This window comes from Tenrec ecaudatus, chromosome 2, assembly GCF_050624435.1.
Source record: "Tenrec ecaudatus isolate mTenEca1 chromosome 2, mTenEca1.hap1, whole genome shotgun sequence".
Classification (NCBI taxonomy): domain Eukaryota; kingdom Metazoa; phylum Chordata; class Mammalia; order Afrosoricida; family Tenrecidae; genus Tenrec; species Tenrec ecaudatus.
Window position 1 is genome coordinate 165,569,002 of NC_134531.1, and position 26,025 is coordinate 165,595,026.

The 26,025-nt window shown below is 40.8% G+C and overlaps 1 pseudogene; it reads right to left on the reverse strand.

The window, feature by feature from the left end:
• Positions 1-2,840: 2,840 nt before the first annotated feature.
• Positions 2,841-3,253, reverse strand: LOC142441086 (large ribosomal subunit protein eL22 pseudogene; annotated as a pseudogene).
• Between the last annotated feature and the right edge of the window lie 22,772 nt (positions 3,254-26,025).

A 26,025-nucleotide genomic window follows, 5' to 3' on the forward strand; every position in this document is an offset into this window, starting at 1 on the left:
TTAACTATTTACAGCCTCGGGAGCTCTGGAAGCAGTTCTTCTCTGGCCTAGTGGGTTGTTATGAGCCAGAGTGGACTCTCTGACAGGTGGAAAAAGAAGTGGGCGTTGTTCTGTCTGTTTTACAGGTGGAAAGAATTAGGTCATGAGAGGTTTGGGATGCAGGGAATGCTCTATGAAGACGGAATGCTTTCTCTTTCGGAGTCCATGTTCTCCAGGCACGCAGTAGAACTCCGCCTCCTGTGGCCATCAGGGCAGGTATTGAGAGCCCCGGACTCCAGGCCAAAGCACTGGCTCTCTGCTAGTGGGAATAGTTTAGGTCTTTCATGACTTTTCATCAATATTTTCCCATTCTTGTTTCTATTCATTTATCACCACTTCTTTTCTGGAGCCAATCTAATAAATGACTTCCAGGTAGAATGCCAATGACTTACTGTGAATTGCCTTGTGTAAAATTATCTCTCCCCAATGTTCCATATTTGGTTTTTATAAAATGCTTTAGAATGATCTCTCATTAGGTAGATGACAAGATGGAGGACTGGAGTTGATGTGATGGGCAGAGGCCCCTTGGCACCCGGCACCACTTGGAGGAAACATGCTATGCTCCTATTTAGCATCTAGTGGCTTTAATAGGTGGAATGTGAGTATTGTCAGAGCTAAGGTGTGGTGGCTAAGATACAGGAGTGATATTTCCAGGGGGGGGGTGCATTATTGGAGGAGGGGTGGTGATGCTGATGGAAGGTGTTACAGCCTCTTTATGGTTAATTACAGTGCTCAGTGGGCTGTTTCTCCACGTTCACTTCACCTTTTCCAGGTTAAGGATCGGTGATGGCTTTCAACAAAATGGGAGATGTGGAGGAAGTAATTCCCTGTTCAGTGCACCCTGCGGTGTGTGTAAAGGGAGTCCTTCAGAGAGGACTGGACACTAACCATGCTTATGGTATGGGAAATTCCCTATCTTCTACCTTATTTTCTAACACATAAACCTGAGGCTCTCAAATCAGTGTGCCATCTGAATTTGGACGAGGGTGGCAGTGGGACAGGAGAGAAGTAGGACCTGTTTGTTTTTTCTCCCCAAGGAAAAAGATGCTTTGCTTTCTTTCTGTGTTTTTATATTGGTTGCTACTTGCAGATTTTTTTTTGCATAAATAGAGATTACCTTGCACCTGCACTGTATGCTCACAACTAATTAGAGCATATCCAAAATATTGCAGAGCTGAAAGCCCAGGTTTAAATCCTCCCTCCACTAGAATTTAAGTAGCACATGCAGTGGGTTTTATGAAAGTGTTTTATTTGAGAATCACATCTCAGAGAGGCCAAGGATACTCTCCCGGCCTTCTGCATCTTCTACTTGCTAAGTCTTAGGAGGATCCAGGGAGGCAGAATTGCTCCTGATTTTGAAAGAACAATGATAGGCCCAAGCTCACACGGGTAAGGGCTTGCTCAAAAGGTCAAAGACCAAGTTCTTTAGTTCTCTGTGCACAGATACTCTTTATTCCCAGCACCTCCTCAGGGAGGGTCTCCATCAACCTCTAGCTACTGAGATGTTCTCTGACTCACTGCAGAGTTTTCTCCTAGTACTTCACGATGGGAATCCCTGAGAGGTACAAATGGGGACCAAGCATGGCTGCTACCTGAGGAACCCAGGGACACTCAGAAGGAAGGCCACACCATCTACTGCTGAAATATCAGTACTGAAAAGCCTGTGGATCTCAGTTCTACTCTGACATCTTCAAGGTCACCATCCATCAAAATGAGCTCTATGGCAGCCCGAAAACACTCACAATTTGCAGTTATTTTTGTGTCTCTTTCCTTCCCTTATTCTTCTCCATCTGGGGTGTGATCCACCCTATTTGTTCAGCCCATAAGGATTTATTGAGTACATACTGTAGGGCAGACACGGTTCTTGGAGCTGGTGATGCAAAGTGAAGAAGGCAGAGAAGGTCCCGTCCTTTTTTAAACCTAGGCGATAGTAGGAATGGGGACAGAAAACAGACAAACACCAACAGAATATGTGCATGGGAAACAAGATAAGGAGTAAAGCAGAACAAGAGGCTGGGCCCATGAGAGGCAGAGGTGGCTCTATTGTACGGGGTGATTGGTCCAGAGACCTTCTTTGATAAGGTGGTACTTGAACATGGCCCTAAATAGAGTGAGATCAGAAACCATCTCTGCTTTACTCACCAGAACTCTTAGCTCCTAGGAGGGCCTTGAAAAGGGGTTAGACAAACATTTGTAAGATAAATCAATGAAGGAGTAAATGAAGGAATAAAGAGGCTGAAATCTAGAACTCCATCTTTTCTTCTTAAGATGGGCATTGGGCTAGTTTCCTTTGAGAAGCTACTCTTACTCCTGATACCAGAGGACATGCTGAGAGGGACACTGATGAGAAGTGTTACTTTGGACTAGTGACAGGAAGACCTGAATTTTGTTTCCATGGTTATGAGCTTACTCTTACTTTGCCTTGGTGTCTTAATCTATGAGATAAATGTAACAGTTTGGCCACTGATTTCCTGCAGTATTGTGTGGAGGTAGAAGAAATAATAAATAAGTAAGCACATAAATAAATAAATAAAATGCAGACATGAATACTAAATGAATATTGTCCCAGCCATGCCTTGGGAGAAACACGAGGGCATCTGCTTTCATGAAGATTCACAGTTTTGGAAACTACCCTAAGCAGTTAGCTCCTCTCTGTCCTCTAGGATAATGATGAGCTGGAATCAACCTGGGATCAGTGAGCTTTTACTGCACCAGGCACCATGCTAAGAACTTTGTTTATTGTCCCACTTAATTTTTATAATAATCTTTTTTTTAGTTCCCAAGTTTTATTAAAGGGCTTATACAAAATATTCCTGAGAAGACTTAATACTCATCTTCCTCCTCTTCCTCATCCTGGTTAATCTGGAAGTAGCGTAATTCATAGCTTTCTTTGCTGTTGGCCACCACACGCAACCAATCACGTAGATTATTCTTCTTCAAATATTTTTGTGTGTGAGATATTTCAAATACCTTTTGGAGAAAGGCACCTCAGAGGTTACCGTAATCTTGCTCTTGCTTCTTTCAATGGTTATGACTCCTCCCCCAAGATTACCGACTTTCCCATTCACCTTGATTCTTTCCTGAAGAAACTGCTCAAAATTGGCAGCGTCCATGATTCCATCTTCTACAGGGTGGGTGCAATCCAGCGTGAACTTCAGAACCTGCTTCTTTTTTTTTTACCCCCCTTCGCCACAGGCTTTTTCACAGGTGCCATGGCGGCAGCAGAGGCAGAAAGGGAGCTATAATAATCTTATGATACTGTTACTATTAGAAGTCTCATTTTACAGATGGGAAAATGGTAACCGTGAGCAATTGAATTACTTGCTTAAGGTAATAAATTAGTAAGCAGAAAAGCCAGGATTCAAACTCAGTAGGTCTGCTTTTGGAGACCAGGCTTTTAGCACCCTTCAAGCCTTGTCTCTCTCCCTGGGAAAGTGTCTATGCTGACTTTCTCTCTATCACGTATTCTCAGTAGCTTAAATAGAAAGATGGTCTTTAAGTAGAACTCATCAATAGTGGCAATTAATAATTCACTAATAACATTGACAAAGCGAAACAATGCTGGCATGATTTTCCCCCTGGCATCTTGCCTAAGTGCTTCCGCAGCTTATTTGATTTGCTAATATAAGTATTTATGGAATGGAAAAGGCTTCCCAGGACACATTCAAAAAATACAGAGAACAGATCACTTATCTTTATGCTGCACTTATTTTTATGCTTGGAAGGAGAGAACATGAAATCTGCTCTGTCATTCCCTTGACCAGCCTTTCCAACCCAGTCTCTGATGAAGGAACACCATCTGCCAGCTCCTCGTTTGCTTCAGTGTGAAGGCTTAGTGGAGGCCCGATTTCCATTTGTTTTTATTAATATGCATTTGATATTTAGACAGCACTTTGTAACCAAATAGAAATTAGGACTCCACTCACTTTTCGATCAAAAGGAAAACAGATTTCACCCCTCCTGCAGAATAAGAAACAGAAATTGGTCACCTTTTAGATGTGCATTTCTTGAAGTGTGGTCTGTGGCCCAGCCACAGTTTATCAACCTGTAGACTCCTTGGCCCCACTGCAAACCCATGGAATTAGTAGCCTTGTGCCAGGGCCTCCCAGTGTGCATTATAACTAAATTACCCAGATGATTTTTATACCCAGTGGAGTTTAGGATTTAATGTTAGAATGTACACCAAGAAGCACTTGCCCAGCTTTTAACAGATGATCCCTAAGGGATCATTGTGGAGCATATCCAGAGAGAATGACTAAGGCTTTGAGAGGGACTCAGAACACACGTGTTTGGGTATCACTTTAAGGAATTTATGTTGTGTACCCTGGAGATGAGAGGACTTGGCTTCTTCAAATATTTGAAGGGCTGTCACAGGGAAAAGATTAGCATTGTTCTGTGTGGCTGTAGGGAACTGGGCTAGGACCCGTGGCTCGGTAGAAGTTCTAGTCAGGTATATCTCAGCTTACTATAAGCAGGAGTCTGCTAACATTCAGAGTAGTCCAAGTAGAAAGGATTGCTCCTGAGGGTGGTAGGCTCTCTGTCAGTCTGGAAGGGTGCCGGCTGGACATGATTTAGGACTTGGTTATCGAAGGTGATCGCATAGAGAAAAAGGTTAGACTTTGACAAGGTATTTTCTGGTCCTGTTAGTTTATTGTTTTATTCTTTCTTTCTTTTTAAAAGTTGTAATAAGAATGATGTGTGCACATGTACATGCTCATGAGTGAGTCTATGTAGGAATCTGTGCGTTTGCTCTGGAAGGCATTATAATTCACTTTGGGAAAAATTGCAAGTTAATGCTCCCATTATTCAACAACTTTTTTTAGTACCTTCTGTATGTTAATTGCTTTTCTAGGGACTGGTGATTTAGAATTGCCTAAGACATAGTTTTTGCCCAGAAGGAGCTCTTAATCTAATGGTGAGGATGGATGCACACAAACAGAAAATTGAGATGACCCACGGTAATGCAGTGATAATATTAACAGGCATTACAGGAACCTTAATTGTGGGGGGGCAGGGACAGATTCCCGGGGAAGCTCAGTGTAAGTTTGACCATGGAGAGTGCTCTGGGGGAGCCATTCCAGGCAGAGAAACATAATGAGGAAAGGCACTGGAGGCAGGAGCAGCAGGATGCGGAGAAGTCCTACGGTGTTGAAGAGAGTAAGCTGTGAACCTGGGTGCAGAGGTAGGCAGGTCTCAACCACACAGGGCCCTGTGCTTCATGCTGAGAAACTTGGCAGCCCGCCTGTGGGAGAGAGGGATCCGTTGGAAGTTTGCAAGAAGTGGAGTGATGCGGACAAATTTGTTCATCTGCTGAGATTCTTATGACGGCACCGTGGAGTTGTTTGCTCACTTATTCTACCTGATTTCGAGCAGATATTGGAGTATGTTGTGGTGGCCTTTGTTACCTGAGTATAATCATGGTCACCATGAGCAAGAACAAGAAGTCCTGTGACCATGAGAAGATACAATACCGTGACTCACAGCTTCTCCTTATCCCCATAGTGCCCCAATTCTCAGCATTCTCAATGTGCTTCTCTAACTCCAAGCTCTTCATTTGGGTCTGCTACTCAACCTCTCAGACCCAGCCGTGCCAAGAACAGCTTTGCTTTGGTATTGACTGCATAACTCCTTGCCAAGTCACAGAGAAAGATCTTATTGTTTTTTCTTCCCAATACTTTTTTTTTTATTTTTAATTCTTTGGCACTTTCTATAGAGGTTGTGGGACTGAAAAAAAATCATGGGAAGCCAGAGAATTATTGCAGCTTGACAGTTTCTGCTTATGGAACATGAACTTTACTGGTGTTCTGTCTGTCTATGAACATCTCTGTCAACACCAACAGAGGGGACATGCATGCTATGGTGGCTCTCTGTTGATTTTGTTTATCAGTTAGTAACACACTTGTTGCAAGGAAGAAAATGTGACAAAAGACAAATTCTTTGCTGTTCCTTTTGCTTGTGGAACTGTTTTGTCCTGTTAACCCAGCTGGGAGAGTCTATATAGTGGAAGGAAATTATTTTAAAACATCTAATGAACATGCTGTAGGAGGCCTTCTTTGCAGCTTGGTAAGGGTTTATGGTGGGATGAGGAATGTAGATGGATTAAGAAAGGACCCAAAAGGTCATAAGGAAAAATTCCATGTAACATTCTATTCCCAATGCACAGTTAAAAAATGGAAAAAGAGTTAAATTTTAAATTGTAGCGTTTAAATTGGTCAGTGGCTTCATGAGTCTGAGAGGCCATATTGGATTAAGATCTTTTTAAAGTTTAAAAAAATAAAGATGTGATGCTGTAGACTGAAGTGTACCTGACCAAGTCATGGCCTCTTCCATCTCCTCACAGGCATAAAAAAGATGACAATGAAAAAAAAAAAGAAAGAAGAATTAATGCATTCTCATGCAAAAAAAAAACACAACGATATGTGTGTATGTATGTGTATATATGTGTATATGTATATGTATATATATACCATATTAAATGAAGGGGGAAGTGCAGAGTGGAGACCCAAGGCCCAAGTGTAAGCCAATGGAGATCCCCCCATAGAGGCGTTTAGGAGAGGAGATGGGTTAATTAGGGTGCGAGGTAGTACCGATGAAGAACACAGCTTTCCCCCAGATCCTGGATGCTCCCTCCCCCCAACTACCATGATCCTAATTCTACCTTGCAGGCCTGGATAGGACAGAGCCTGTACACTGATACATATGAGGGCTGGAGGTACAGGGAATCCAGGGTGGATGATACCTTCAGGACCAAGGGTGTGAGGGACGATGCTGGGAGAGTGGAGGGTGAGTGGGTTGGAAAGGGGGAACTGATTACAAGGATCCACATGTGACCTCTTCCCTGGGAGAGGGACAGCAGAGAAGGGTGGAAGGGAGACTCTGGATAGGGCAAGATATGACAAAATAACGAGGTATAAATTACCAAGGGCACATGAGGGAGGGGGGAAAGGGGAGGGAGGGGGAAAAAAAGGAGGACCTGATGCAAGGGGCTTAAGTGGAGAGCAAATGCCTTGAGAATGATTGGGGCAGGGAATGTATGGATGTGCTTTATACAATTGATGTATGTATATGTATGGATGGTGATAAGAGTTGTATGAGTCCCTAATAAAATGTAAAAGAAGAAAAGAGAAAAAAATGATTAGGGCAAAGACTGTACAGATGTGCTTTATACAATTGATGTATGTATATGTATGAACTGTGATAAGAATTGTATGAGCCCCTAATAAATTGTTAAAATTAAAAAAAAAAGAATTAATGCATTCAAATAGTGAAGCTCAAAATCTACATTGAATTTACTATCGGCTGTAAGAAGAGCAAACAAATCTCCATTAGAAGAAATACAACCAGAATGCTCTGGGAATTGGTGAGACTTTGGCTCCTTTACTTTGAACATATCATTAGGAAGCACCGATTATTAGAAAAAGACATCATGTTTGGTGAAACAGAAAGCCAACGAAAATAATAGAAGCTCTTACTGAGAGGGATTTATACCATAGTCACAACAGACCCCAATGTTCCAATGTCCATGAAGATCTCACAGGAACAGGCACGTTTGGCTCTGTTAGTGTACGAGCACCAGGTCAAGTTGAGCTGGAGATGACTCCATGGCAACTTCCAACAATCACAACAACAGACAGGAATAAAGAGAAGAAAGCACACTCACTTGAAAGAAGAAATGTGAAAACCTCAGGGGCTTGCTGAGACTCTTGCCTCTTTACTTCTGGACCAATTTCTGTAGTGGTGTTCAGGATTCTTAAGAAATATAGTCATTCATTTATCAAGTAATTTTCAAACTAGACTTTTAGTGATACACTAATAACAAGAGAGATAGGGCACATACTCTCATAGAATATACTTTGCTTCTAGAACTAATGTTTTGTGTATGCCAGGATTTTTTTCCGGTAGAAACCCAAGTAAAGCTGACTTAAATGAAACAGAAATGAATTCACTCCAGAAAATGGGATGTCCAAGGAAGGGGATAGAGGATTTAGGAATGGCTGCATTCAGTGGCTCAAATGATGTTGCGGAGGTTGTCTGCCTCTACTTCTCGCTTTGCTTTCCTATAGTTCAGTTTACTCTATCTTTAACAAGAATTCTTGAAAGAGTAGTGTAGATGACTAGCTTAAACAGATTCAGGGTTAAATAGTCCTAGATTAAGACTCCCACAGTTAAAAAAGAATTTATCTTATTATTATTTTTCAGTTGCAATATATTAATCCCCAAGAAAGACTCTCATTGGCTTTGGACAGATGGTTTGTTTACCCTTGAACCAATTAAAGGAAGTTAGGATTGAGGACCTTCCACGTTTTAGCTATGCCTCTACTTTACCAAGCATGATGTCCTCCTTCAGGCACTGGTCTCTCCTGATCATATATTCAAAGTATATAAGATGAAATCTTGCCATCCTTGCCTCTAAGGAGCACTCTGTCATTCTTCCAAGACAGATTTGTTTGTCTTTCTGGTAGTCCATGGTATTTTCAATATTCTTCTCTAGCACTGTGGTAGTTACATAATCTAGTGTCAATTTGGGACTTGAGAGGATTAAGAGTGAAGGAGTTAGTCTAGTCTGCTAATTGGGGCATAGCCAATGAGGCCTCTGTGTGGGCATGGCCTCCTGAGATTCTGGGAACTCCTATAGTTTCCTCCTTGGAGGCAGTAAACACACACTCTCTCTGCTTACTCCCTGAGAGACACTCTACTGACAAGACACGTGGCACTACAATGATAGACCCTGTACCCTGGGAACTAGATGAGCCACGTGGAGACCCCTGCCAGTGCTAAGATGCTTCTATCACCACTGGATCACAAGACTTTGCACCCATTGGCCTGTGATCATCCTGCATTTGGTATCATTGCATGTTTTTGTGAGTCTGAAGAGGACTTTATAGATTGGTATCGGGCATATGGGCTAATATTAGACTTAAGGACTTGATCTGGACTGGGCTGGGATGTTTTCTCAATATTCAATTGCTCCTATATATAAACATTTTTCTTATACACATATATGAGTGCCTCTATATTTGTTTCTCTAGTCTACCCAAACTAACACAAGCACCACAATTGAAATGCATTAATTCTTCTTTGGTTTTCCTTCTTCAAGGTCTAGCTTTTACATGCATATGAAGCATGTCTTAAATACCATGACTTAGGTCAGGCACACCTCAATCCTCAAAGTAACCTCCCTACTTTTCAACACTTTAAAGAGGTCTTCATGCAACAGGTTTGCCCAGTGCACTATGTTTTTTTATCTATTGACTGCTGCTTCCTTGAGCATATTTTAAGAATTGCAATGACATGAGACAAAATGTATGTCAATTGTTGAATAGAAAACTGATTTTCTTTTTAAGTTATTCCCAATTTATAAGAAATCATCAAAAAGTTTATTCATCATAAAAGAACATTCTTCAACTCAATGGCTTTGCACACATGCTCCAGAGGGATTAATTATTATAGGAGGAAATCATATTTGGCCAAGCAGAAATCCAGTGGTGGAGAGCAGTGATGAGATGAAGTGATTTAGGGTTAAGTAGCCAAAATGATGGACTCTGACACACAGAATCATTGTGTGGGTAAGTGATGCTGGACTAGGCAATCTTCTTTCTACTGTACAGAAGGTTGCAGCAAGTCACAGGCTGCTCAATGGCCCCCCTCTCTCTCTCTGTTTCCTTGATTCATGTAAAGGTCAATAAAAGCTAAAAAAATGACAGCAAAATTGGAAAGCCACAAGCACAAATAACCTCACCTTCAAGTGCCCCATTAAGTAACCACTAAACTACATTTTTGCATTGTGAGCTTTAGTTGGTGATAAAAACCAAACCAAACTTGCCACCATTGAGTTAGCTCAGACTCATAGCAGTTCTATAGTGCAGAGTGGAATTGCCTCCATACTTGACAAGAGGGAGTACAAATAAACAAGAAGGTATGGATCCCTTTCCCCGAGTAAGCTTACAATCTATTCAATGAGAAGGAATATGCACAAAAGTCCAATAGTGGATCTTAAATTATAAAAAATGTGTTCTTAGCACTCAATTGTAATATAATAAAGTGCTGAATTATTATCATTATTACAGAATTGTAAAGCAAGTAATAAGGGGGTGACTGGGACTATATTAAGATTTTCATGGTCTTCCATGGCTGGAGTTATGCCTGAGGTTGTGAGGGGAGGCTCCCTGAAAAAGATTGAACTTAAAGTGGGTCTTAAAAGATAAACTGAAGCCATTATGTGCAGAGGATAGAAATCTTCGTGGGACTGGTCATGATTCACTTAGCTTTCTCACATATAAGCTGCCTCTTACTCTTAAGAAAGGTTGCTGAGGGGCTTGGCGAGAAGTAGCCTCCTCTGTATGTGAGACAGGAGCTTACAGATGTTGAAACATGGAGGGGTACTTAGAACATTTAGGTTCTACAAATTTAAGGACTACGAAAGTAAATTTGGTTCTTTGTAGCATTATTCTTGGCCTTTGAAATTGATGTTAAATAGAGAATGATTTCTTCCAAACCTGTGAAATAGGAGTTTCATTTCCAATAAGAACGACAAGCTGTGGGCCTTATGATTTGAACAATGGTCCTATACTGACGGAGGATTGAGAAGGTATGAAAGAAGACATAGAACATATAATGGTGAGACTACTGTCTGACTGTCAGTTTGTTGCACTGTGATAGGTTGAGTGTGGCTCTGCTTATGGAGGCTATGCCACTAGAGTGTCAAATGCCAGCAGGGTCGTCCAGGGTAGACAGGATGCCAGGGCACGCTCACTCTAAGACAGAATAGGGAAAAGGCAGGTCATCTGCTTCTAAAAACGCTTTGGATGACAACAGATTATGGTCTGAGTAGTGCTGGAAGATTAACCCCTGGGTTCAAAGACATTAAAACACACAGTGACCCCAAAAACTAACTCAATCGTGAACTTGACAACCTTTTGTTCTGTTTTCTAAGATTGTCATGAGCTGGAGCCCACTCCTACAACAGCTAACAACATGACAAACCTGAGAATACTCTCTGCTGCCTGCAAGAACACCCGGCTCCCTCATGCATACCAATTGGAAGACACCAGACACTTGGGAGATTTCCTTAAGGGAGAGAATCTCTGAAAGGAGATAAGGGAAAATCCCAGAGCTGAAAGAAGAAAAATGTAATGTAAATTTCAGGTCTCAGAAACTGCCATCTCAACCCTTCTTGAGACCAAGAGAAGTCATTCATCTCCCTATATTCACCAGGGTCACCGTATTTCCCACTAATGGGCATTTTTTTTCTGCCCCAAATCCCTCAAAGTAAATCCAACCTCCTCAACTCACTCTGCTCCTGAATTCTGGAGAAGTTAATAAATTAGCTATCAGAGGCTGTTTTGGTCTTCTTGCTCACCCGATTAATGATAATCTACTGGGGATAAACACACTGTTTGTCTGATGCCAGGAGAATGTTAAAGGGATTTCAATTAATTCCTCGAAGCCAACTCTCCTTTGACGGGCTTCTCTGTTGAAAGCCCCTGCATTTATCTCAGGCAAACAAAGCTGTGATGAGACCCCATGCCTTTAGAAAAGGCATCCTTTATTCTGGCTGCGTACTGGGGGTATGCAGTAGGGGTAGGTGAGTGGGAGACTTCCAGTCCAGCTCCTCTCCCAAGACCACGTGCACCCAATAGCTCACTCATTTTCCTGACACCCAGTCTTTGCATCGCCGGACTGTCCTTTGCTCTCCTTCTGGTAGTGCTCACTGTGGGCTCAGGACAGTGGTAATTAGTGGCACAGTCTCTGGGGTTATTCGAATACCCAGAGCGGAACGTTGGCTGTGCCACTCACTGGCCATGTGAGCTTAGCCAAGATGCCTACCTCTTCTGAATCTCAGCTTTCTCATCTATGAAGTGTTTGCAATAATACCAGCTGGATGAATAGGAGGATTACAGGAGCAAAACCATTTCAAGCTCCTAGGACAATGCAGCTACAGAAAGCGAATAGACACTACCCATTTTGATTATGATTACTTGATGGCTCATTTCACCTGTTAAAGTGAGCATCAATCACCCCACTGTACACCTGAAGAAACCAGGACTCAGAGATAGACAGGTCATTTGCCCAAGGACGTAGAGTTTGGTACTAGGAGACCTGGGTTTCAAATCTGCTTCAGGATGGTATCAAGACTATTTCTCTGTTTCTCTCAGGCATATTTCCAGGTCATGTATCTGAAACAGAAAGGGAACCTTCATTTCAGGACTCTCTGCTGGTCCCTTCCAGAGGAAGCCATTCTCCACGAGGTTTCAACTTCAATTCAGAATCCGATACGATAGGAATTCATTTCCTAGGAGATGGGAGGGTCAAGTCTGCGGGGCTGTGGCATCACCAAAGACGCGGGTCACTGTCTGTCAACCGGCAGCTCTAGTTCAGGGCAGTCACCAACACTCCATTCCAGCTTCCTCTTCACTAACTGCAAGACATCCCTCCGGAACTGCTCTAAGGAGCCGATGTTCTCCATCTAACCTATGCCACTGTTCAGAAGGGTGTGGTGAAATTTGAGGTCACATAGAGATACGAACATCTGATTTGGGAAATGAAGGATCCTTGAGAAAAGAATGAAACCTAAAAGATAGCTGCCAGGATGCCTAGAAAAGCATTTGCTACTGAAAAAGCAGAATAAGAGGCGCTAGTGCTGACACGCTTAGGGTTGAATGCCAATTCAGTCATGCTTTCACTGTGTGGCCATGAGCAGGCTCAGTAGCATCTCTGAGCATCTCTTTTCTCATCAGTAAATGAGATCAGCTCAAAGACTGCACAGGGCGGCACTAAACATTAGATGTGATCCTGTGTTCAGGAGAGGGTGAGACACAAATTGGTGTGAATGCAAGTCTTGTTAGGTTGCATTTTTCAGACGACACAGGGGCAAAGTACTCCCTGACCTTGCTCGATGATTGCACAAATAAAATAAGAAATTTTCGGTTTAGGCACATCCCTTGAGCTCCATACCTATCTTCAACTATTTTTTCCTCTGTGACAGAGGGATTTTTTAAAAGCTCTGTTTATATTGCTCATGAGGAAACAATTTCAACCAAATCCAGCCACAGTCACTTGTATAGATCTGTGTCTGCATGTAATCCTGGCTGATAACACCCCAGATAAAGAACAATGAAGTTGTCTGTCTAAATGAGCACAAGGAGGTTTGGGCATCTGCTCCTTTTAGACTAAGCATATTTTCAGTGTCATAAAACATTTGATACTGGGTTGATGAAGGAAGACACAAAAGAATTAGGAGTGCAATGTTTCAGTGCAGATCTCTTTAATCACAGAGAGTGGAACTTCTTCATTTAAATTCCTGATTAGGCATGTTGGGCGCGGACAGCACCACTCTGATCTCATTAGCCCAAGTGATAATGTGCACTAATTACCCCTGTTCCAAAGTCGGGGGTTCATTTATTACTTGCTTGAATGAACCTTTCCCTCATTCTCAGCATCAATGTGAAAAATGATCTTGGGGAAGTGATGGAGGTACTGGGGAGGAGCAGGAGATGCGGTAAGGGAATTTGCTTCAGGGAAGAAGAACAGGAGCCAGACAGTTTTTGCTAATGCTAAGCAAGCAAATACCTGACTCAGGTTTTACCTGAGTCCCTGAGTGCAAATGGTAAGTCCTGAACTAATAAAGGGAAGGTTGGAGTTTTGAATCCTTGGAACAAAGGCCTGGCAATCTGCTTCCAAAAATCACAACCATTGAAAACTCCATGGACATCAGTTCTGTTATTGTTGTTTGGTGCTGTCAATTTGGTTCTGACTCGGTGACCTTGTGTGCAACAGAATGTAACACTGCCCAGTCCTGTGCCAACCTCATAATTGTCATGTTTGATCCTATTGTGACAGCCACTTGCCAATCCATCTCGTCAAAGGGTTTTCCTCCTTTTCCCCATCCTTCTACTTTATCAAGCAGGGTGTAAAATTTTTTTTTTGGGGGGGTGGAATTGCTCACGCCTGATAACATGTCCAAAGTACGTGAGATGAAGTTTTGTCATCTTTACTTTCTAAGGAGCATTCTGTCTGTACTCCTTCCAAGACAGATTTGTTTGTTCTTCTGGCAGCCCATGGCCCATTCAATATTCTTCATAGCACCATAATTTAAATTAATTAATTCTTCTTTGGTCTTCTTTCAATTTCCAGCTTTCATGTGCATAGGAGGCAATTGAAAATATAATGGGTTGGGTCAATTATACCTTAGTCTTCAAAATAACACCCTTGATTTTCAACATTTTAAAAAAGTCTTGTGCAGCAGATTTACCAAATGCAAAAGGTCGTCTAATCTCTTAGATGCTGCTGCTTTCATGAGCATGTGGGTTCAAACACGACAAAACCTTTGACAACTTCAATCTTTCTCCATTTATCATGGTATTGTCTACTGGTCCAGTTGTGAGGATTTTGGTTTTCTTTACATTTGGCTTAAAATCTATTCTGAAGGCTGCATTTTTTGATATTCAAAAGCAAAATTGTCAAATCCTCTTCAATCTCAACATGCAAGGTGATATGCATATTACACGTGGTTAATAAGCCTTACTCAAACCCTGGTGTTGCATTATATAATCCAGCCTCTTTGCTGATTTGCTCAGTATGCACATTGAAAAAGTATGGTAAGATGCTACAATCCTCATACACAGATTTCCTGATTTTACACCATGCAGCATTCCCTTGTTTTGGTGAAATGATTAACTCTTGGTCCACATAGAGGTTTTGCATGACACAGTGAAGTATCCTGGAATTCACATTGCTCTACTCTAAAGGCTAATGTGATAGGCAGGGTTCTCTAGAGAATCGAAACTAAACACTTCCAGATATATAAAAGGATAGGTTTATAGGTTTATACAACGAGAAGGAATATAATGACTAATTAGTCCACATAGAACCACAGAAGGCTCAGTTCAATCCAGTTTTGTGGATCAGTCCTTCAACTCACTTGGGTTGCCAGTCCAATGTCAAGGAAGCATAAAGCAGAGTCTACTGTCAAACAAGACAGACAGAGTTGGCCTGCAGGAAGTGGACAGCAGGACGGGGGAGTAACAGTCAGCACTAGAAGATTAGAGAAGCAGGTCCTGGTGGATCTCAAACACAAAAGCTGGATGCAAGGTGCCATAATCTACCAGCCTTGAGCTCAAGCGATGTACACACCAGTAGTGAAGTGAAGCAGGCCTCAAAGGAACCTCAAGCTCAAGTGACACGGTCCATAATAGCATGCTGGTCTGATCACCAGGGAGTAAGAGAGACAGGATGCCAGCCAAGGTAAGTCTTTAGTTTGGGTGCCCTCCAATCAAGCTGCTACCTGATTAAACCCCACCTATACATTCCTACAGAGGCCTAGTTGACACAGTAACCAATCACAGCTATTCATGGTTTGTTATGATCCACAGAGTCAATTTATTTGAATAATCAGTAAAACACATGTAAACATATTTCTGGTATGCTTCATTTTGAGCCAAGATCTATCTGACATCAGGAAAGATAACCTTCATTCCAAGTCCTTTTCTGAATCTGGCTTCAATTTTTGGCAGCTCCCTGTCATATACTGCTGTAACCACTGTTGGATAATCTTCAGCAAAATTTTACTTGCGTGTGTTATTAGTGATATTGTTCTAAAATATGAGCATTCTATTGGATAATCTTTCTTTGGAATGGGTACAAATGTGGACCTCTTCCTGTCACTTGATCAGATAGCCGTCTTCCAAGTTTTTGGGAAGAGATGAGTAGGGGCATCCAGCACTTCATCAGCTTCTTGCGATATTTCAATTGCTATTCCATCTGTTCCTGGAGTCTTGTTTTTGCCAATGCCTTCGGTGCAGCTTGAACCACCTCCTTCAATACACTTGGTTCTTGATCATATGGTTCCTCTTTAAATTGTTGGTGGTCATCCAGTTCTTTTTGATACAGCGATTCTGTGTACTCCTATCATATTTTGATGCTTCCTGCATCTTCAGTAATATAAGCATTTGTTCATATAATCTTTCCATACTGCAATTTGAGGCTTGAATTTTTTTCTCAGTTCTTTCAGCTCAGCTATGTTCCACACATATGTGATTTCCGTGAGTTGGGATTGTTTTGATGACAGCTGGTGAAGGTTTTACAATATTCTTGCTTCCTAGTGAGCCAGGGTCACCTTGGTCAGTGGGCATACAATATGATAAGCCAAACACTAAGTGTCTGATATAATTTAACACTAAGAATATCATATGATGGCAACATGAACATCACTCATCTTGAGGCATCCTTGTCTGTCCTATTAGTGATCTTACTTCTGGCCCTTGCTATGGTCCTCTCTATGCTTTGGCTGGTCTGAGCATGAATATCTTCCTCAAGACTTGGTGGGCCAGGATGATGTGTTCCACTCTCTCTTCTTCCTCCTTCATTTGCTCCAGTGTGGTCTGATCAGACATGTCCCTTGCCCTGAGCTATCTATAGCTTGCGTACTGTGCTCTGAAGTGAATTCTGGGGGGAAAGAAAGGCTGTCCATGTAGTTGGGGTTGGATCCTGGGGCTCCAATCTTAGATGCCTTAATAGGCCAGAAGATTCCAGGCCCATGTATTGTTCATTTTGCTGCCCACATTGTTTAAAGAGAGTCTTAAATTTACGGAAAATAATTTCAATATAAAATTGTAATTAAAATATGAATACCAAATTATAAAATGATGATGCAGAGTTAGAAATAAGAGGCACTTATAGCAATGGGGTAACTCCATCAAACAGAGAAAAGCTCTGCTGAGCAGAGCTTTCATAAATGCATTTTCTCCACTACGTGAGCATTGAGGAACTTGCTCTGAGTTAGTGCAACCAGTGGAATCACTTGGGAAGGCTCTCTCTGGTCACAGCGAATTTTTTTCCTAAAAGCAGTTTCACTCAAACCTCATTTTTTTTGTGATGGCCGATTTAAGAGAACAGCATGCAGCTGTGCAATTTTGTTTCCTGTTTGGGAAAAATGCCGCAGAAAATGTTGTGATGTTGAACACAGTTTATAAGGACAACGCTATGGGGAAAACTCAAGTGTACAAGTGGTTTTCTCATTTTGAAAAAGGTGAAATGTCAATTGATGACAAACCTCATTCTGGTTTGACAAATACCCATCAACTGCTAGAATGGAAAAAATGTCAAAATTTGTGCATAGACTGACTATGAACTATTGAAAAGATGGGGAAGCTATCTAGACTATCTGAGTTCAGTGTGGTGAATTTTATTGGAATATTTGGGAATGAGAGGTGTCCCTGTGAAATTTGTGCCTTGGGTTCTGACTGACCAGCAAAAAGAGCATCCACTAGAAACATACCATGATCTGAAATAACAGCTCCAAAGTGACCCTGACTTTTTCCCCACGGTCATTACTGGTGAAGAGATATAGTGCTATTCTAATGACCCCAAAAGCAAGCATCAATCAAGCCAGTGGAAGACACCATCATCGCTTCTCCCCACAAAAGCTCTTCAAGTGAAATCAAAGACCAAGATGATGCTCCTTTGTTTGTTTGTTTGTTTTTGATGTGAGGTTGCATAATGCATTTGGAGTTCATTCCACCAGTCAGACTGTTAATCAAGCTTTGTATTAAGAATTTCTGAAAAGATTGGATAACAGTGTGCAACAAAAATGGCATGGCTTGTGGCAGATGGGGGACTGGTTTTGGCACCACAACAATGCATCTGCTCACACAGGCATCTCAATGTGCCTCTCCTGCCCCACTCACCTGACTCACTTGACCTCACTCTGTGTGACTTCTTTTTGTTTCTGTGAATGAAGGGGGACATGAAAGAACAGCAATTTCATGAGATATAAAAGGTGAAGAAAAAAATAAGGGAGGTGTTGTCAGCCATACAAAGAAACAGATGAGTTTGAAAACTTTTTCCAAGAATGGAATTGCAGATTTCAGAAATATATTAAGTGTAGCGGAGAGTATTTTGTAGGTGATAAGTGTAATGGAGAATGCTTTGAAGGTGATACGTTTGTGTTGTAACACAAAATTAAATACATAGCTTTGAAAAAAATTCATTTTGGGTTGGGGGGTATTAGCCCTTTGTATTGTTTGTTAGGCTATTGTGTTAGACAGGGTTCTTTAGAGAAACAAAACCAAAATGCTAATGCTTTTATATATATTTATACAGATAGGTAGATAGATAACATAAGAAATAAACAGTTAATTAAATTATAAAGCAGTATAAATAGCTCAGTGTAACTCACTCCCGTGAGACAGTTGTGAGACACAGGTAGTCCTTCAAGTCTTGAGATCCGGTGGGTAGTCCTCTGTAGAGCAATTCAGGCTATCCAGGCACAGGCAGCAAACAGCAAGGCAAGTCACCAACAGTCAACCAGGTCACCAACAGTCAGCCAGATGACAGGGTCCGACAGTCCCCAGCTCAAGAGATGTAAATTCCAATGGTGTGGCGAAGAAGGTCTTGAAGGAATCTCAAATTACAATGACACTGTTCAGGGTTAGGTGTCCCACAGGTAGTGTGTTTGCAAATTGAGACACAGAACAAGCTAGGAAGCTGCACACTGGTCCAATGATCAAAGAGCAAGAGACAAGAAAGGCAAGGCTCACCGAGCCATTTATCTCTCTGCCCTTCAATTAATCCATGTTTATTGCCCAGGTTGGCACAATAAACTAACTACCTCAGCTATAACGTAGATTGGTACAACTTTTTGAGGGGTATCTTAACATATATATTTAAATTAAATATGTGCATCCCTATTGACCCCATCTCAACCTCCTAAGGCAGTTTGTCATAGCGTAGTGGTTTGTGTGTTGCTTTGATATTGGTAGCCAGAACCTCAGTATTTTGAATGCCAGAAAAATCACCCATGGTGAGCAGGTTTCAGTGGAGCTTCACACCAAGAACAGATGAGGAAGAAGAAAGAAGTGGTCCACCTCTGAAAGTGGTCCAGACAGTTCAAACTATTTGACTAGCAGGAGAACATTGGCTGGTACAATGCAGAATGGTTTAGGGTCATTGCTCAGGTTTAGAGGCACTCAACATATGAAAAGAGAAAGAGAAACCTCTTCAAAATTGAGTTGACCCTACTGACTTTGATGGAGCAAACTTTTGGGGATATTAATTTTTGATAGGACACAACTAAAAATTTGAATAAGCAGCTAATATCCATTAGTTATTGGAACGTGGAATACATGAAATATGAATCTAGGAAAACTGGAAGTTGTCAAAAAATAAAAAGGAATACATAAATATTGATATCCTAGGCATTAGTGAGCTAACATGGACTGATATAGTAGTCACTTTGAATCAGACAATCATACGATTTACTCTTCCACGAAAGACAAATTCAAGAAAAATTGTGTTCTATTTCGCATATTTCGCATCAGGAAGAGCATTTCAAGATCTATCTTTTATCATTTTTATTTTATTTTAAATAAAACTTTATTCATGCAGGTTATTTTGTTAAATTACAAATGAAGGAATCATAATAAAGGAAATGCATTTAATAATAAGGAACATTTCCCACAAGTTTATTGCTATTCAAACATTTTCTTTTTTTCATTTGATTTTAAAAAAATCATTTTATTCTGGGCTCTTACAGCTCTTATCAAAATCTGTATATATGCCCACTGTGTCAAGTACATTTGTGCATATGTTTCCATCATCATTTTCAAAACATTTTCTTTGTACTTGAGCCCTTGGTATCAGTTCATTTCCCTCCACTTCCCTCCCTCATGAACCCTTGATAATAATAATTTTTTTTCATGTCTTACACCAATCGCTATCTCCATTCACCCAATATCCTGCTGTCTATCCCCCTGGTTATATGTAGATCATTATGATTGGTACTTCTTTTCTCCTCCCACCTTTCATTACCTTCCTGGTATCGTTACTCTCATTATTGGTCCTGACGGGTTTATTTGTCCTGGATTCCCTGTGTTGGGAGTGCTTATCTGTACTGATGTACATGCTTGGGTCTAGTTGGATTTGTAAGGTAGAATTGAGGTCATAATAGTGGGGGCAGGAAGCATTAAAGAATTATAGGAAAGTTGTATATTTCATCAGTGCTATAAGGCACACTCACTGGCTCATCTCTTCCTTTTGACCCTTCTGTAAGGGATATCCAATTGTCTATAGATGGGATTTGGGTCCCCACTCTGCTCTCTCCTCATTCAAATTGATATGAGTTTTTGTTTTGGGTCTTTGATGCTGATACTGATCCCACCGACACCTCATGATCACATAGACTGATGTAGACTTTGATGCTTCTCAGCTAGATGGCCGCTTGTTTGTCTTCAAATCTATAAGACCCCAGATGCTATATCTTTTGATAGCTGAGCACCATCAGCTTTCTTCACAACATTTGCTTATGTACCCATTTTGTCTTCAGTGACAGCGTCAGGAAGGTTGAGTATCACAGAATGCCAGGTTATTAGAACAAAGTGCTCTTGCATTGAGGGAGTACTTCAGTAGAGGCCCAATGTCTGTCTGGTACCTTAACTATATAAATATATGTGCATGCAACTATTTCCCTGTCATTCATTATATATAAATGCATTTATACCTCTATGTCTTTTGCCTCCTACTTCTTTACTCTGTTTCCTTTTACTTCCCTTCAAGATCTATCTTAAAATACAATACTGTATGTGATAGTATTTGGCATATATATATATATATATATATATCAACAAAGAAGACTATTTATACAACTCTTTTTCCAAATTTGTGAACCTATGAAGAAGAAATTGAAGAATTCTTCCAATTCATTCACTCTGATATTCATCAAATATTTAATATAGTTGCACTGATAATTATTGGTTATTAGAATACAAAAATTGGAAGCAAAAAGGAAAGATATATAGTTTGAGAATATGAGCTTAGTGACAGAAATAAAGTTGAAAATCACACAATAGAATTTTGTAAGGCCAACTACTTATTGCAAATATCCTTTTTTAAACATTATATGTGGCCAGTATACATTTGAACCTCACCAGACAGGATACGCAGGAATCAAATTGACTATATAAGTAGAGGCAATGGAGAAACCCACTGTGACCACAGTGGAACAGATCATCAGTTGTTCATATGTAAGTTCAAGTTGAAGCTAAAGACAATTGTAGTAAGTCTATAAGGACCCAAATATGATATTAAGTACACCCTACCTGTATTTAGAGACCATCTATTTGTTGAAGATAATTAAAAAACACTTTACCAGGAGCTCACAGAAATTCCAGCCAGATCAAGAAGAGGACATGAAATGTGGGATATCATTGTTGACCTCCTGTGGTTCTTGGCTGAAAGCAGACAATAGCAGAATCATGCTTAATTGCATTTTATTAATTATGCAAAGACATTCAATCCTGTGGGTCATATTAAATTATAGATAACCCTGTGAAGATGGGAATTCTAGAATACTTCATTGTGCTCCCACAGAATCTATACAAAGACTGAGAGGAAGTTGTTGGAGCCAAATAGGGCATGCTGTGAGGTTGTCTGTTTTCCCCATATTTATTCAATCTTTATGCTGAACAAATAATCCAAGGAGCTGGACTATATGAAGAAGAATGAAGTGTTAGGATTGGAGGAAGGGTCATTAACAACCTGAGAGATGCACAGGACACATCTTGCACGTTGGATGCCAAAAGTACGGGAAGTGTTTGATGAGGTATATAAAATATTGTGTGTATGTATTACAATTCCATGTAAGAAAAACGAATTCCTCACACTAAATCAATAGACAGAATCATAAATGGAGAAATGATTGAAGTTGCTAAGGGTATCATTTTACTTAATTCCACAAAGTTCATGGAAGCCTCAGTCAGGAAATCAAATGACATAGTGCATTGGGCAAATCAGCTGCACGACACCTCTTTAAAGTGCTGAAGAGCAAGGATGGCAGTTGGAGGACTAATCTGTATCCTAAGCCAAGTCATAGTATTTTCAACAGCCTCATACACATGTGTAAGATGGACAGTGAATAAGAAACATCAGAGAATAATTGGTGCACTTGAATTATGGTCTTGTGAAGAATTTTGAAAATACTCTGGACAGCCAGAAGAATACATATATCTGTCTTGGACAAAGTACATTCAGAATGGACGAGTCTTAGAAGTTAGCATGGTAAAACTTTGTCACATACACTTTGGGCACAGTATAAGGAGAAAACAGTTCCTGGAATAGGAATCGTGTGTAGTAGAAGGTCATTGAAAAAGAGGAAGACCCTGAAAAGAAGGATTGACACAATGATGCAATAATGTGCTGAGTCATAACAAGGATTGTAAGGATTGGCCAGTTCCCGTGGTTTGTTCTGTTTATCGAGGGTCTGCAAGACTAGGAGGCCCTGAAGGCACCCAACAACAACAGGCCTTTGGACCCACGAATCCCATCCATACTACAGACATATTAGCATTTCATATATGACTATCTACATAAAATTAATTACAGCATTGTTTCTTTTTCATCTTTGTTGTTTTCACAATAGTTTTATTGGCATATAATTCTTATATCATATCATTCAATAGTTCAATAGCATCAAGGAGAGTGTAGAATCATCACCACAATCGGTTTTAGAACATTTTCTTCATTCTTGTACTTCCCTTTATTAGTTCCCTATTTCCTCCCAACCTCTACAGCCATATCCCCAAGGAAAACAGAAGCAGCTTTTAAATGGGTCAAAAGGGAGACCAAATTACATTTGGTCCCAACTAAGTTTTAATAGACTTAAAAATGCACTCTGTCTGATAACCGAGCTGCTCATATCCCGATACTGTGATCAGAGGGGATTCATCAGATGCTTAATCTCATGTATGGAACCTGCAAATGGATTTTGGTCATCCATAACCTTTTGCAAATTGGGTGTTCACAATTTAGGTTCTGATGCCATTTCCTCCTTTAGATCTGGATTATATTATTTACAATCTTTGAGTCACACAGGCAGCATAGTTTCTTTTTTGTCATAGATAGGCTTTATCTTTTAGAAAATTTTAGACTTACATAAAAATTGAGAAACTAATAGGTTTCACATATACTCTGTACCCAGTTTCTCTTAATAGTAACTTCTTATGTTATTATGGTACATTTTTTCACAATTAATAAACCAATACAGACACATTTTGATGAACTGAATTCCATGGTCTACACAGATTTCTTTGTTTTATGCAATACCTATTTTCTATTCCATGATCTGATTAAGGATACCACATTACCTTTAGTTGTCATGTCATCTTAGGCTCCACTTGATTGTGGCCCTTTCTCTCCCATTTTCCTTATTTTCATTGACTTTGACAGACTTGAAGGATGCCGACCAGGCATTTTGTAGGAAGATTCTTTTTTTGGGAACCTGTTTGATTTTTTTTATGATTACGCTGTGATTATGGGGTTTTTGGGAGGAGATCACAGAAATTCATTTAGCATTGTTTTTAATAGGAAAACAAACACAAAAGCAAACACCAACAAACTAGAAACAATTTTAATATTTCTCATTAGGAGATGGGCTAAATAAATAATGCCACATTTCCATACTGGAGTTTGATACAAAAAGTAAGATGATGTGTCAGTGCAAGAAGTTGATCATAGAACACAGGTAGCATTATTTCTCAGCGGGGTACAGAAGCATGCATATGCTCAGGTTTATAGCAGTCATTCTTTGTAGTGCTCTCCAATGCTCAGTGAGTTGAAGGGAAGTGGAGGAAGGGATAGGCAGGAGACCCTCCACTTTGTGAGACAGACATTTCATTTGAAATTTTGAAATGAGCTGACTTTACCTTGGTTATCTTTACATTGGCAACGATGATAAAACAAAATCTTGTCATGCTGCTGTCATAAATAGGGGTTTGCCCTCCTTAAATCAAATGCTGATGGGCTGTCAGAACTGCTAAGCAATTGGAAATTGTTGCCCTAAGCACACAGAATGGGTCTGGATTAATGACTGTTAAAAGGAAATAGCGTTTCTCGTAGAACAAGATTGTACCAACTGCTAGAGAACAACCTTAAAAGACTCATGTTTATAGCAGAGAGGAGGTATAATCTGCAGCACACTGTTGAAGGCTAACGTGATCCTGCCGCTCTGCTCGGCATACAGTGTGTCTGTTGTGTGGAGACCAGCTCTGAGATTCACCTGTGGATGCAGTGTGCTCATTTTGCTTGCACACCTGGGAGTGCAGCACTCCTCAATTTCGTGGCCAATCACTCTTTGCTTCTCTCTTGTTTGTCCTTCTTGTTTTCTTCCTCTCTATTCTCTCTCTTCCCTTCAGCAAACCTTTCCCTAGTCCATGCCATGTGTCCACATTGGCTAGGATTCGTACTCTAAGGAGTTACTTTACAACCTGGGAAATATGAAATATAAAAATATTAAAAATAGGTTGTGAGAAAGAAGAGGGCATATGATGTAGACTAGATGGCTGAGCAGGTGTAGTCTTGGCTCTGCCGCATATTTGTCATCGGATTTTATGAAAATTACTTAAGATCTCCGAGTCTATTTCTTCGTCGGTAACTTGGGAACAATAATGTGATCTCACACAATGTCAGACATGGAACATGGTAGACGATGCCTTTAATATTCACCGCTCAATCCTTCTCCTTTCTGTTTCCTTTCTCCTCTTCTTATGTAATATAAGGCATCTCAGGGTGATGGATTATGCATGGTCTGCAAACTATAAAAGCATCTGAACCCACCTGCCTCTCTGGGCGGGAAAGACACCACTTTCTGCTCCCACCAAGATTTGTAGCCTCTGAAATCCTACAGTAGGGTCACTATGATTCAGCCTGGAACCAAACAACAGTGGGCTTCAGTTTGAGTTTTGGGTCTCAAGGAGATGCAAACAGTTCACACACTTGGCCACTAATCCAAAGTTTGAATAGTTTCAGTCTGCCCTAAGTACTTTGGACCAAACACCAAGAGATCTATTCCCAACAGTCGTCTCTGAAACTCTATGGAGCACATTTCTGTTCTGACACCCGAGGTTGCTATACATTTGGTTGACTCAATGGTAACTAACCCTAAATAATGATGCTGAAAAGAGACATATAATTCCATGGAAAGGGGTGAGCGGTGACTCACAAAGAAAGTGACAAGGAAGTAGAGCCTCAGATGAGCAGGAGGATAAGCAGGGTAAATCTGTGTGGTAAAGCTGGGGGTCCCTGGAAGAGGGAAAACTTGTGATAGGCACAGAAGCAACTTGAGGAGTTGTATCAACTAGGGAGGGTACTTAGACCTTTACTGTGAAATATGTGCTATCCTCCCCAATCTAAACTTTTTTCCTTCCAATTAACTCCATGATTTAAATAATAAAACCTCTTACTATTAAGGAAATCAAGACTAATAGTGACCCCAAGTTTACTGGGGTAGCAAACTGGGTGCTCCAGAGGGAGTTCAGGGGCTGATTCTTTGCAAGGAGTTCATCAAGTCTTCCTTCAGAGGCCTCTGGGAGGAGTCAAACTTCTAACCTTTTGTTAGCCATTTACGCTGGGCCTCCTCTTTTTGGTTAGTCTCTTTTGTGCCTATGAACTCTCAGGAAATGCTTTAATGGCAATATGACCAGTCTTTTTTAAATGGGAGTTGAAATTCCTGTACTGTAGTTCTGTTCCCCTGGGCTTTTGCATATAAGCCTCATCTGTCATTGTGGAGAAAAGCTATTTTTCCTCTCTTAAAAGGAATTTCAGGCTTCACAGCCCAGAGAGGTTGCTTTTCTCTCCTCCTTTTCCTTTTCCCAGGCAAAAGCCTTTCATCTCCTAGGCAACTGCCTGAAGTGTGGAGATGAGACTGACTCTGCCTTTGAACTTACAAGGTCAGGAGCAGCCTCGCCTTGCAGAAAGACACACATTGAAGAATCACACTAAATCATGGTCCAATTCGGTCTTTTCATTAAAATGTAGGAGGGTGAGTAATTTACAAGGAGAGAAGGCAGGTAAAAGATTAACAGGGTAAAAGATTAGCAAGGCAGCTACTGCCACCCCCTTCATGCTCCTTTCACATTCAATATTCCATCCATCCATCACTCCCCATGGGCCACACTTCCTTCCTCCGACTGGAGTCTACTTTTATGTTTGGGGTCAGCC